At 42.4% G+C, this 13,500-nt stretch overlaps 1 pseudogene; it reads left to right on the forward strand.

The window, feature by feature from the left end:
• The first annotated feature begins 1,452 nt into the window (after nt 1-1,452).
• LOC141466954 (TRPM8 channel-associated factor 2-like) lies at nt 1,453-8,646 on the forward strand (annotated as a pseudogene).
• The last annotated feature ends 4,854 nt before the right edge of the window (nt 8,647-13,500 follow it).

Here is a 13,500-nt window from a genome sequence, read left to right on the forward strand (position 1 = left end):
GTATTTCAACAGCTATTTTGAAATATTTTAAAAACTATTTTGACTATCCGTTCACCTGAAGCTTAAACTTGGTAATTGATAAAATTGTTTGTGCAATTAAAATACAACAAAATCTATATGAGCTAATGAGCTATAGTATAGCCCAAGCGATCCATTGTTGTTAATATTGTTTAATATATCATACTACAGTACATAGCCCTTTACAGAGTGCAAGAGAGAACACCTTACCTTTACATCCCATTCTGTTTGGGAATGGTAAAAGTAAAAGAAGAACACTGTAAAAGTTTTTTCACAAGAATGACACATGTTCAGACAGCTGACTCCTGGACAGGTCTCGCAGTGGAATCTGCCCGTTCCTTTCCTGCCTTTATTACCTGGTAGTAGACATAAGGAAGTACAAACGTTCCTTTTTTTTGTCCAAACTTCATGATTCACAACGGAAAACTTACGTATCATGAATTTTCTATACCTTGTGGTGAAAACAGTGCTTCATCCATGAGAGAGCAGCGGTCTGACAAGGAATAGCTATCTGTTAACCGTCAGCATTGGCAGTGGAGATGATACTGGTCTGTGAGCACTGTAAGGAGTACCTTTGCAGTTTACTTAACTATAACCAACAAAAAATGAGAAAAGCAGCAGAACAAAAAACAAGAGCAATAGTGACAAGTGCTAGGATGTTGAATGTGATGACGACAGTATGAAGAGGTCATAGAATGCAGAATAGTAGCAGGGAAGAGAGGTCTTATCACTGTGATCTCTCTTCAGAGAAAACGTCTCTTTTCCGTAATAGTTTCTATGTAAATTTGTATTAGAACTGATCCAGTTAGGAGTTGAAACAACATGTTGCTTGTCAAAGAGCCTACAATATCCTCAAAAAAATTTTTTTTTGCTCTCACCTGACCTGGGATCAAAATTTGCAAATGTCCAGCGGTTGCTCACACACGAAAGGTACCAGGAGGGAACACTGCGCTCTTCTTCACTGTCCCCTGGTGGTGCTTTCATAGCACCACAAACCTTTGTGCTCCATGCTTTCCTGGTGACTTAATCATCAAAACATTTCTCAGGCTCACAAAGGCTGGGGTCAAAAGCTGAAAACATCCAGTGATTGTTCCCACACCAAAGGTGCCAAGAGGAAATGCTGTTGCTCTTCTTCACTGTCACTTGGCAGCACTTTCATTGCCCCAGAAACCATGGGGCTCTGAGCTTTCCTAGAGATTTCATTCTCAAAACAAGCAATTTTCACTCTTCTCAGTGCCGGGCTCAAAAATTGCAAACATCCAATGATAGCTCCCACACAAAAAGTGCCAGGAGGGAAAGCTGTGGATTGTTGTCACTGTCTCTGAGGTGCGCTTTCATCGCCTCACCAACCACAGTGCTCTGTGCTTTCCTGGTGACTTCATCCTCAAAACAACCTTTTTCCAATCTCCCCAGGGCCAGGCTCAGAAATTGCAAATGTCCAGCAATTGCAGCGATTTCCTTCCTGGCACCTTGTGTGGGAACAATGGATGGACCTTTGATATTTTCGAGCTCAACACTGGGGAGAGTGAAAAAGAGGTTGAGGATGAAGTATCCAGGAAAGAGTCCCAGGGTTTCTGGAGTGATGAAATGCTTCCAGAGACAGTCATAACAAAGGAACTAAGGAGAGTGAAAATTGCTTATTTTGAATATGAAGTCACTAGGAAAGCACGGACAACCAAGGTTGCTTACCCAATAAACTTGCTTGATGGTTTACTGCAAACTATCCCTTCTAATAAAAGACTAGCAAGACTGAACATCAGGACCCAACACTGAGGAAATGGTTAGATACTGGAAAGCCTATGTATATCAATTTTAATTTTAACTGGCCATTTCATGTTAGTCTCATACCTTCTCTGTGCTCTTCTCCATACCCCTAAAGAAGGCAGAGGTCAAACAAGACAAATACATGTATTGTTGCTTGCAAGATTAAAGGAATAATCCCTGTATTGACAGTCAATAGCATGAGAAACAATAATGTTGAACATTGTCTATGTGGAGGAGACTACTAGATATTTCTGCCCACAATAAAAATACCTTACTCACCCCTAGACTAGCTGTCTTCTGTTATCATCCTGCCTCATTTCAAGGCTTCATCTGATTGAAGTCTGTGCTGAGGTGATAAATAATGTTCCATATGGTAGCATACTGTTGACTTTCCCCGCTGAGACAAGAGCGTCTTGTTGCCTGTGTTAGCTAGAGAACACAAGTTTGGAGTGACCCAAGCCTGTCTAAGTTGCAGTACCTTTCAGTGACTGTTGTTCTCCACCAGGTGCAGATCTGCTGTCACACTGATGACCTCAGCTATGCTGCAGAGCTGAAGCAGCCTTTCTTGGTGGTAAAGTTCAAAGTTGAAAAAAACACCATGGAGGTGTCTACTCTGTGGGGTGGCCTTGTATATATCATAGTGCTCCTTGGAGAGCACATTAGGCCAAATATCAGTCACAATTAAAGAGGCTGTGCAGGCCCCATTCTTCGGAGTTGGTAAGCAGTCCTAAAACCTAACTACAGACAGATGAGTAAAGAAGTATTTCTGTATTGATGTCTTGCCTATAATTTCCTGGTTTTTTTGTGGTCATATATGGAGAAGACCTCAGAGTAAGTAATGCCCCAGGAAAGCCTTTGCATAAAGCTTCATGTTTCTCCGTGCAGAAACTATATTGATAGGACTTTCATTTAGGATTTAATCTCTGTCCATGTTCCCAGTATGACCATGTCTGAGATACCTTTAAAGTGGCTTGATATTAAAAAATGGATATCATGAACCCCTTGCAGTGACAGTAGACATGAGATCACCAAAGATGACTGGACCCCTCACTAGAATCTCAGGGTCTTCCCTTGATTCAGTAAAACCTAGTTACATCTAGATTAAGTTATTGTTTCTGAGGCTACGCAGAGGGTTTTGGCTACGGTGAGTCTCCTGTCTCTTCACACTTAAAAATTCTTCTTAAACTGGCTACATTTTTTCACCTGAATGCTGAATGAGGGGAAACCAACATCTCTGCCGGGCTGTCAACAATCTGTCAGTACCCAGCCCCCTGGGCTGAGCTGGTCACAGAGGCCATCATCCTGACAGTACCAGCTGCTGATATACGCCACACGGACAACCCAGAGAGTCTGCTTTCCGTCTGGAACAAGATGATGAATGCAATGGCCAGACTGGCAGCCATCCCAGCAACTTTTCCAAGGCCAGAGAGGATGGTGGCAGATGTCCAGATATCTCATGGCAAGTACAATAACATTTTGTCTTTATTCGTGATGGGTATTTGTAAGGGACATACACAAGGCAGTAACATTATCACAAGATCATGCAAATCCTCAAATCAGCACATGAATCCCACCAAATTCAAGGAGACTGCGTGTGAGAATAGTCATCTCCTGTGAATGTCAAGAGCTTGTACACAAAAGTAACACATTCTGCTGCTAAATCTGAGGCTATCCCAGGGTAAAACTCAGTGGAAGGAGACAGGCTGGCCACCAAATGATGTGTTCTGTGTCGTGTTACTCTTGTTACTGTGGGAGTGAGTTTGTGCTAATTGCAACAGAAAGAAGGGAAACAGAGCTAGCTCTTTTAGGCGGGACAAATCAGATCTTGAAACTTAAATTAAGGCATATAACAGACACACAGGCAGCCTACTGTGCAATAAGACCTTGATGTTAGCAGGGATAGAATCACACCAGAAGGGAAGTGAGGGTAGTGGTAGGGGAAAAACTTTGTTGTAAGCAGCATTTTGCTATCTGTCATTTGAAAAACACGCTGCTTAAAGACAACTCACTAGGTCAGTGGAGCTGACCAGGCTGGAGCCAGTTGTGGGTGGTAAGGAGGCCAACCATTTGCAATTAACCTTTTTTAAATTGTATTGCACTTTTCTCCGTAGGACTGGCAGGTGCTTTCAGCTCTACTTGATTGACACTAGAGATGTTTTCTTCCACTTGAGTTGAACACCAGTTGCCCAGGTCACCACTGTGTCAATAATCCACAGCTCTAGCAGCTTAACTCACTTGGTGTAGCTGCTGTCAGTCAAGTAGGACTAATTCAAGAAAGGCTGGCTCAAGTATAAACAACTTGCACTTCATAGAATCATGGAACGGTTCCAGTTGGAAGGGACCTTAACAATCATCAAGTTCTAACCCCCCTGCCACAGGCAGGTGGGGCATCCACAGCTTCTCTGGGCAACCTGTTCCAGTGCATCACCACCCTCACAGTAAAGACTTTCTTCCCAATATTTAATCTAAATCTCCCCTCTTTCAGTTTAAAACCATTCCCCCTTGTCCTATCGCTCCACTCCCTGATAAAGAGTCCCTCCCCACCTCTCCTGTAGGGCCTCTTTTGGTACTTCAGTTATTAATAACCAGTTAAATATAATAACTAGTGAAATATAACTAAAATAAATAATAAGCCCCCTTTCAATACTTAAAGAGGGCTTATAAGAAAAAAGGCAAGAGATTTTTTAGTAGGGCCTGTAGTGATAGGACAAGGAGTAATGGCTTTAAAGTAAAGGAGGGTAGATTCAGACTAGATAGAAGGAAGATATTTTTATGATGAGGGTGGTGAAACACTGGAACAGGTTGCCCAGAGAGGTGGGAGATGCCCCATCCCTGGAAACATTTAAGGTCAGGTTGGACGGAGCTCTGAGCAACCTGATCTAGTTGAAGGTGTCCCTGCACATTGCAGGGAGGTTGGACTAGATGACCTTTAAAGGTCCCTTCCAACCCAAACCATTCTATGACTCCATGATGAATAGGTGCTATGTTTCCATGCTGCGATATGCTTCTCCAAGCATATGCTCATGTAAGAAGGATTTTATTAGAGTAATCAATCATTATATCTGCCCACATATGACTCTGAATTTAACAATGAAGTTATAATCTGTCAGTGACTCTGCAACAATTATGTTCAGATTACATGTTAGTTGCTAATTTTTGTAACCGCTAACCCCTCAACATGGAAGGGGGAACATAGGAGTATTATATTTTACTCATTCGTTCTTAGCATTAGTGACAACTCTGAAAATTCAGACTCAGGACACAAAGGTAACATAATTGTCATGAGTAGCTTTGTGCAGGTATAAAGGATGATTAAGTAGTTCATCTGGCAGTGGATGTCAGGGAGCAAAGTCCATCCCTTTCCCTGCTTTGTTTTAGCTGTATTGACTCCATAAGCCTAGTAAGCATGCTGTGTTGTGTGTGTGACTCAGGCCGATTAATCGGTTTTGTGCTGACACAAGAGGCTGTTCTGCAGTAATTTTTACTGATGCATAGGAAGACCTGACTTCCAAATGCCAGAGTTTAAAATCCTTGGATGTCTACAGATGGAGGTGAACTTTAAGCCAAACTTTAGCTCTGCCTTCCCTTGAGCTGCAGAGAAACAGGAGCGTTAAAAACCAGCATGACCCTGAACACGTGCAGCCTTGATTCACAGCTGCTGTGAATCAGATCTTTTGAACAAGCTTGCACGGACTGAGAAGCTGCCCCCACAAACACGTTTAGGTAGCTGCCATGCTCTGAGTGAAGCTACACTCAGAAACAAAGACTTCTGGATTATTGATTTATGTGGCTCTTTCTCTTGATGTATTCCAGCCCTCTGCACAGATACTCACATAGGCAGCTACGTCCACCAGAGGCCACACTAGTAGAACCCAACATAGAAAACTCTTCCAACTTCTGTCACGCCTGCTGAAATAATTGGAGAGTAGCACTATTTCAGAGATGTGAATGGCTCTGTATCCTCCCTTCTGGAGCTGCAAGAAACCAGCGAAGGATCCATTCAGTCTATTGAATTGGCACAGAAGGAAAAACAACTACAGATACTAAATTCCTATGAAAAGCTGGTTATGATAGTCAGCAATACTGAGAAACTCAGGAGGGATATTAATAAGTATGTTAAATCTGTTTGTCTTTTCTGAAAAAAAGATTTTTAGAAACAGCATGAGAAACAGCAAAACTGGAACCAAAGTGGTGACAATTATAGTGAAGTAGTAACTGTGGCCATCATCAGCTAGTTCTATACAAAGCTGATGGAATATTTTTCAATAGTAAACAGCTGCTTTACTAAAAACAGTGAAAAGAATCTGCCTTCACAAAAAAAAAAAAATATTAAAAAAATCCCAGTTCATGTTTTGCTTTCTGGTACAATAGGCATTGTCAAGGCACAGTGGAGGCCAGCTGCTGCCCAAGGGACAGGGAACCAAGAGCCCACTGCAGTAACACAACCAGCAGGACAGATGCCTCACCAGCTGGGGGCCATCTGACAACACCTGAGTGAGGCAAGCAGGGCCAACCTGGCACAACAGCCAGGCTCAGTTGGAAGTCCAGATTGCTAGATAAGTCTTCAGAGATGACGCAGGTCTGAAGTCAAGCAAGGAAATCAGTCTGCAGGTCAGGGTCAGCTCCAGTGGTGGTAACCAGGGTCAGACATAGTCCAGTGATTACCAGGCAGGCCCATTGTGATAAGGCACATCGGAAATCAAGCAAGGAAGTGAGACCATGGATCAGGGTTTGGATCAACAGGGTCCACAGCCAGACACAGACAGGGCTGGAGACAGGCACACCTACAACATAGCTCAGGCAGAGACTGATGGCTCAGCTGAAATTCAGCCCCTGGGGCCACCAACAGGAGATGTAGGTAGAATCCCCTGGGGGGCTGCTCAACGCCAGTAAAGCTTTTTGGTGCATTCCGGGCCCTGACACAAAATTTTGCAATGAAACATTTTAGCCCCCTGCCTTCAGGATGAAAATCTCCTTCTTCTTTGTGAGCACTTACGGGAAAATAATCCATCTTTCTACTTTATTTGTGTCTGCTATTTATCATGCAGATTTTCCCCCACGTATTTCCTTCAGAGCCAGAACTTAGATTATAGAGCTTCTAGGGAAAGCTGGAGAGGGTGCTAGGGTCATTTTCATCAATACAAACCATACCGTTATTTGGCTACACAAGTTTACAAACTGTCCTGACAATAGCATCTCCCTCACCAGATCTGAAAAATAGGAAAACACCAGTGTCAACAGAAAGTTCTACAGCCAGAATTATATTTTCACACCTCTGCTCCAGTAGAGTACAGGGAGTACAGTCATCTGCAATGTCTGTAGCTCTGGAAAAAGCCACTTGCCTTTTTTGCTCTTTGGTTTGGGTAGTGCCAAGGAGTGGAAATGGAGCAAAAGAGCACACAATATGCACATTAAACTTTTGCTTTTGGTTGATATATTTGATATTCCAGCACAGAGGGTGGAAGCACGTTAGCAGTATCCACTCATGACAAACAACTCAAAGAATGAGTTAACGTAAAGAGAATTAATTGTGGTTTTGTCACAGTAGTGTTTCATCCCATGAGCTTTCCCAGGCAGATTGCCCAGACTGATTGTGGTTTACCTTCCCTGCAGGTTTGATGCCTGCTGGCTACCCAGTCACGCGCCATTTGGAGTCAGTGACAGAGATGGTAGATGTGCAGTCCCTACAAGCCAATGGCCTTTGGGGTGCCAGTAATGAGCTGGGCCACAATCAGCAGCAATCTGAATGGGAGTTTCCCCCGCACACCACCGAAGCCATCTGCAGCCTCTGGTCTGTTTATGTCAATGAGATTGTGTTGGGCATCCCAAGAGATAAGGCCCACAATGTGCTTGCACTAGAACTTAGAAAGAGGAGGATTCAAGATTACATTGAAAATGGAGCACAGCTGAAGGACTGGGAAGTATTTACCGCTCTGGAGACATACCTGCAGGTAACCTGCAGGCAAATTAAGCTTACAACAGATTTACAAAGTGACCATTTTAATCCAGAGCTGCTTCTTTCCTTTTCCTCACTTTCTGCAACCACTTGATCTCTAGCCTGGATTATGAGGGAGTGTAGAAATAGGATGAGGTGTAACAGTTTTACACTGAAAGAGGGTAGATTTAGACTAGATATTAGGAAGACATTTTTTACTGTGAGGGTGATAAGACACTGGAACAGGTTGCCCAGGGAAGTTGTGGATGTCCTATCCCTGGAAGTGTTTAAGGCCAGGCTGGATGGGGCTTTGAGCAACCTGGTCTGGTGGAGGTGTCCCTGCCCATGGCAGGGGGGTTGGAACTCAATGATCTTTAAAGTCCCTTCCAACTACAACCATTCTATGATTCTATGATTCTAAATACTGGATTTTTGGTTTTATGTGAATAATAGAAATATAGGCTTGTTGAATACTCTGACAGGGTTAAAGGGCTAGCCTGATTCTTCAGTAGGCATTTAGAATTTGTCGAGTAGCTACACTTATAAAAAAGAAAGAAAAATACCCTGTAAAAAGATCAATAACTGAATTTAGTAAAAGATTTTGTAAAGAATGCAGGTAGAGTAATTCTAAACTTCCATACATATTTTTGGCACTGTTTCTCTTTTCTTATGATTCATAGCTGCAAGAGACCTTTGGATGGGAAGCCTTCATTGAAATTGTTTCTGAATCCCAAAATATGTCTGAGGTCCCAGATTATAATGACTCAAAAATGAATCCATAGCCAGATACCTTTCTTCATCTGGTGAAGAAGAATTTGACTCCTTTCTTTAAGGCCTGGGGATGGCCAGTCAAGGAGAGCCTTTCCCAGCAACTGGCTGTTTCTTTCCCCAGTTGGTCAGATGGTCCAATGAAGCAATATATCTCCTAAGCATGTCTTTGCTCATAAAAATGAAAATGTGATTGTCTGCGATAAAACCAGTGCTCTGCAATAGTTTGGCGTGGTGTTGTGTCTGGTATGGTATTATAATGAATCTGAGAAGCAGTTCTACCCATGACAGGGGGTTTGGAACTCGATGGATCTTTAAGGTCCCTTCCAACCCAAGCCATTCTATGACTCTATGATTCTGTGATTGTACGTGTGGTAGAAGAGTTTGTTCTTGACTCCCTCCCAAGTCTGCCTTTGTATGATAGGGTCCCACTACTTCCTTTCCTGACAGAAGTCCTTTTAACCACAGAAGGGGAAACATTTGCGGTCTTAATACCTATGAAAATTAATTCCTATTAGAAAGAGGTATAGGAAGGCTATCTGTACAAATAGCAGTGGACACAAAGATGTGCTTTTTCCATAAAGTGATGATTGTGGACCAAAGGCCACTACACTGCATTAGTATACCTGTTGAAGTCAATTATTTGTGGGCTGAAATCAAAGCTTATCAGAAGTAATGGAAAAAACTGTGTCTGACTTCAGCTGTCTCTCAATCCTATTCTGCACCTTGCATTATCATGGAAATGAAAGTGAACTATGTTCAACCCTTCAACTCGGTAACTTGCCAGCCACTTTACTTTGACCTGTATAGTTAAACAGCTTAGCACTTGTTAAGTGGCCAGAGTTACACTGGGATGAACGTGCTCATATATTCCAACTCCTCATACTAGAGAGGGAATTGGGTTTGCTTTACGTCATTTTTCAAATTCCTTTTTCTTTTTTCCCCCTCTGTTTCCTTGTCTCTAAAAGATTCTCTGTTCCAGACTTACTCTTGTTACAGATATGCAAAGTTTATTAACACAGATCATTAGAAGAAGAGTAGGAACAGAAGAAAAAAGTCACTTTAAAATAGAGAAATGTTAGGAGATAATAAAGCTAGAAATAAATGGAAGAACTCAGATGAAATTACAGCTAGAGCAATGAGAAACAAGAATGATCATTCAAAGGAAAACCTTGATGGCCAGCCTTGATCTTTGTTTAATGTTTTGAAAGGGGTTGTCTTCATGCTCTGCTTTCAGAGTTTGTAGCTGTGTGTTGAGAAACTGCTGCTTTCGTGTCAGAAGCAAAACAGTGTCCGGGCAGTGAAGTTATCATCTTGATCCTCAGCTAGAATAAACTTGCAGATGTCTAGTGAATGTAAAATTGTGGCAACTTGCTCTGCCTGAGGATCTAAGGCAGCAGCTGAAACTCACAAGATTGAATGTGTTGACAGGAAAGAAGTACTGGAGTGTACGTACAATGGTCTATTTTGATCTCCAATCTGAACAATCAGATCAATGGCCTGTTCTTAAGTGCCACACCTGAATTTTCCCTATGTTAAAATAAATACTATAGCACAAGCCAATTTTTAAGGTACATGTTGAGATCCTGAGCCAAGCAGTTCCTTGTCTTTTGTCTGTGGTTTCTTTTTCTGGAGTGAATGTTACAGAATCTTGCTGTTAAGGCCACTGTCACACACTGACAGCAGTGACAGGAGTCAGAGGCTCTCTGCAGCTCCTCCAGATCTCATGAGCCATAGCTGAGCAGCTTCTTCAGCAAAAGAGCTGGGAAGCAAGGGATACAAGGATCAAGCATTTCTTTTCACTGTGTCCAGATAAACATATGTCAAACCTATGAATAATCCAACATAAATGAAGTGACCTACATTAATAATACTGCAAACCATTTATCTGTATATCCAATGGCACATGCTACCCAGAAAGATCCCCCAAATCCTTCAACTATCCTGAACTTAAAAATCTTTATTCTATACTTTGAAGCAAAATGTTCAAATGCACCCATTTTTTTCTTCTGACAAAGTCCTACAACTATTCTGTTTCGAAGTTTTGGGGTTTCTAAGCTGAGATAGAGCTGAAGATGATTTGATTCTCAGGAATTAAAACCTAACAGTGTATGATTATCTCCTCAGCCCTGACATCTGAAAAATCTCCACAAAGCTAGTTTTAATATTGCAGAAAATTGATCTTGCTCAGTTTTCTGCAGTAGAGGATATTCTTCTAAATTGGGTACTTTTGACACTGATACTTAACATTTCCGTACAACCTCTTTTTGCTTCTGGTGTTTTGTGGTGTCTTTAATAAAGGCTTTTTGATTGTTCCTATCTGTTTGTACACAATATGATAACATTCTGTTAACGTATCTTTGGTTATACCCAAGATGTCAAAAGTGTTTCCTTCATAATGTACCGGCAGAGCATGAAGAATTGTACTATGCACTAATTTCATTTAGCATTTTCATCGTGATGTCATGCTAATAAATCTTGCTGATACCACAAATATATGGGCATTGTTGGTACAGAGTGTATGAATATTGTCTGAAAATAATCAGATATCACTGAAGACTGTAGTGTGGGAAACTGAAATTTTAAAGTACAGAACTATTTTGAACTCATCATCATGAGTTTCTTTTCTAAGCCAAGAGCTTATCAATGCATAATGGCACAGAGGTAAACAATCTGGGCATATTAGTGTGTCACTGAATAGCTCAAGATATACTGAAACTAATAAATGCAGAAGTTAATGGGGAGGGGGAGTGAAGAACCAACCATAAGATCGGTTTTGTTAAACATAGTTTGTTTAAGCCTTGGAAAATTAAAGTCTGGGAGAGTTTCTGTGATTATTCTCTATGAATTCATTGGAGGGCTAAACTCCAGAAATGAGAAAGAAACCTACCTCAGATCTCTCCAACAGCAGTAACTGCATGGAACCCCTTCCAGAAGATATACTTGGGGATCTGCCTGTGCAGATCTGCAGGGATCTGAGCTGGCCTCGAGCTAGGGAATATCTTCAGGTTTCCCCAACCTTGCATGATCAACATAACAGACATCTAATCTGCACCTGTTTCCCCGGCTTCTCCCCTGGGAAGGAGTCTGAGGAATATGGTGTGTTATTTTAAAACAGCAACACACACTCGTGTGTTCAGGCATGGCTTGGTACTCATTACTGCTTCTTTACATTAAAAGGGGAAAGGCCTAAGGAATTGTACCTTCCACTCTGGGCAAAAGATTCATGATGATTCAGAAAATCTGTCTGACAGTCTGGGACAGGCTCCTGAGAGACCTGCTTCCTACCCTAGCCATGCGTTGTTGATCATGGCCATGAGCCCACGGCTTTATCTGATCTTTCAGATCCTCTAGGCATGGCGTATCTTAAGATCCAAGGCCTACAAGTCAGTTGCTTCTTTTATGAAAGCCAGTGCAGAGGCTGGAGCGTAGTGCTTGGGGTAGCCAAGGCTGAGAAGGTGCGCTGCAGTGTCCTCTCTCCTAAGGGGTCTCTGTCTCCTGGGGTCTGCCGAGAGCTGCAGACTTCTCTTGGTTTCCTGCACTGCTGTAGTGCCTCTGAGTGGTGGTGAGGACATGAACAATGGGGTTGGAGCTTGCCAGCATAGGCCTGAAACTGCACACCAACTACAAACAGCTACTGTTATGGAAGATCTTATTTTCACAAGAAACCTGAACGTTGTGAGGTCAGCTACTGATTTGCTGGGAAGGGTAGCTTGGTTTGTGATGCTGACAAGGAAGTAATTTGCTGCCTCTCTGCTTTAGACCCTCTGCACACAACAAAGTGAATTCACAAGGGTGCTTGCACAGACCTTCATCTTGGTCAAATGGCCTGGATAGCAAGAACTGATAAAATAGGAATGGGAATGTAAACAGCTCTGTGAATTGAATACCTGAAACTGAGAGGGCATTTACACCAAATCCACTGTTGTTAAAGAAGAACATGATCACCAGCTTAACAGTAACAAGGGAATTAAAGGCTTTTGAGACAGAGTCAGTCTGAAAACAAAGTTTAGAAGAAGCAAGACATTTTTAACAAAGAGAAGAGGGAGAAGCGGGAAGGAAGCACCAGTCAAAACCTGGTTTGAAGTTGCCCTGCAACTTTACAACCTGTCTGTAAAAAAGCATCCCTCCTGTTGGATGCTGTGGGTGGCCTGCATTCCTGGCAGTAAAGGGTGCAACATGTACAGACCCACAACTTCAGCGTGCATATGTGACCTTGTGGTTTCTCACTGGCCTGTGGGTTAGCAGGCTGTAGGAAGTGGGTACACATGAAGCCACATCTCCAGCAGTGTGTGAGAGTAGGGGAATCCCTGATATCAGAAAAGGGGGCATGTTCTTGCAGCCCACACTTCCTGTGGTGAGGGTGTGTTGCACAAGTAATCATGTGAACATGTGTGTATCTTGGGGTGTCTTTTCGGGGATTAGTTATGTAAAGATGTTTAGAAATGTACAGGTGTCTGGTATTGTGCTTTATCTGTTGGACTGCTCACATTGATCCTCAATATACAGGTTATGGTTTGTCAGTTTATTAGATGTATGAATAAATCAGTAAAGTGCTTAGATCCATCCTGATTAGATTTAAACCCCATGAGCACATTTTCCTTCTGACAGTTTTGTACCCTCTGCATTCTCCATGCTGATCCACTGAAGTCAGCTCCCTGCCGATATGCACAAAAGCAAGTAAATTTTAGAGCAATAACAAATACAACGTATTCTCATTTTCGGGCATCTGTGGTACAATTCAGTTCTGTTCTCCAGTATGACGGCTGGGAACTTTTTAAAACATCACTTGAGGATCTCTCACTGTACTGTGAATCTAGTAGCTAGTGCCTTCTAGCAGTCAACCAGAGCAGTGACAAATGTTCCTTAGATGACTCTCGAGAGCCAGAAGGCCAACCACCTCAATGGTGTTAATGGCTGTGGTGGACCCTCTTGCTCCCCTCCAGGGAAACCTACATGCCCGACTACCTCTCTGAGATGCTTTTACACCAATGCATGTAGACTGGGGAATAAAC

The sequence above is a fragment of the Numenius arquata genome, chromosome 1, assembly GCF_964106895.1.
Source record: "Numenius arquata chromosome 1, bNumArq3.hap1.1, whole genome shotgun sequence".
NCBI lineage: Eukaryota > Metazoa > Chordata > Aves > Charadriiformes > Scolopacidae > Numenius > Numenius arquata.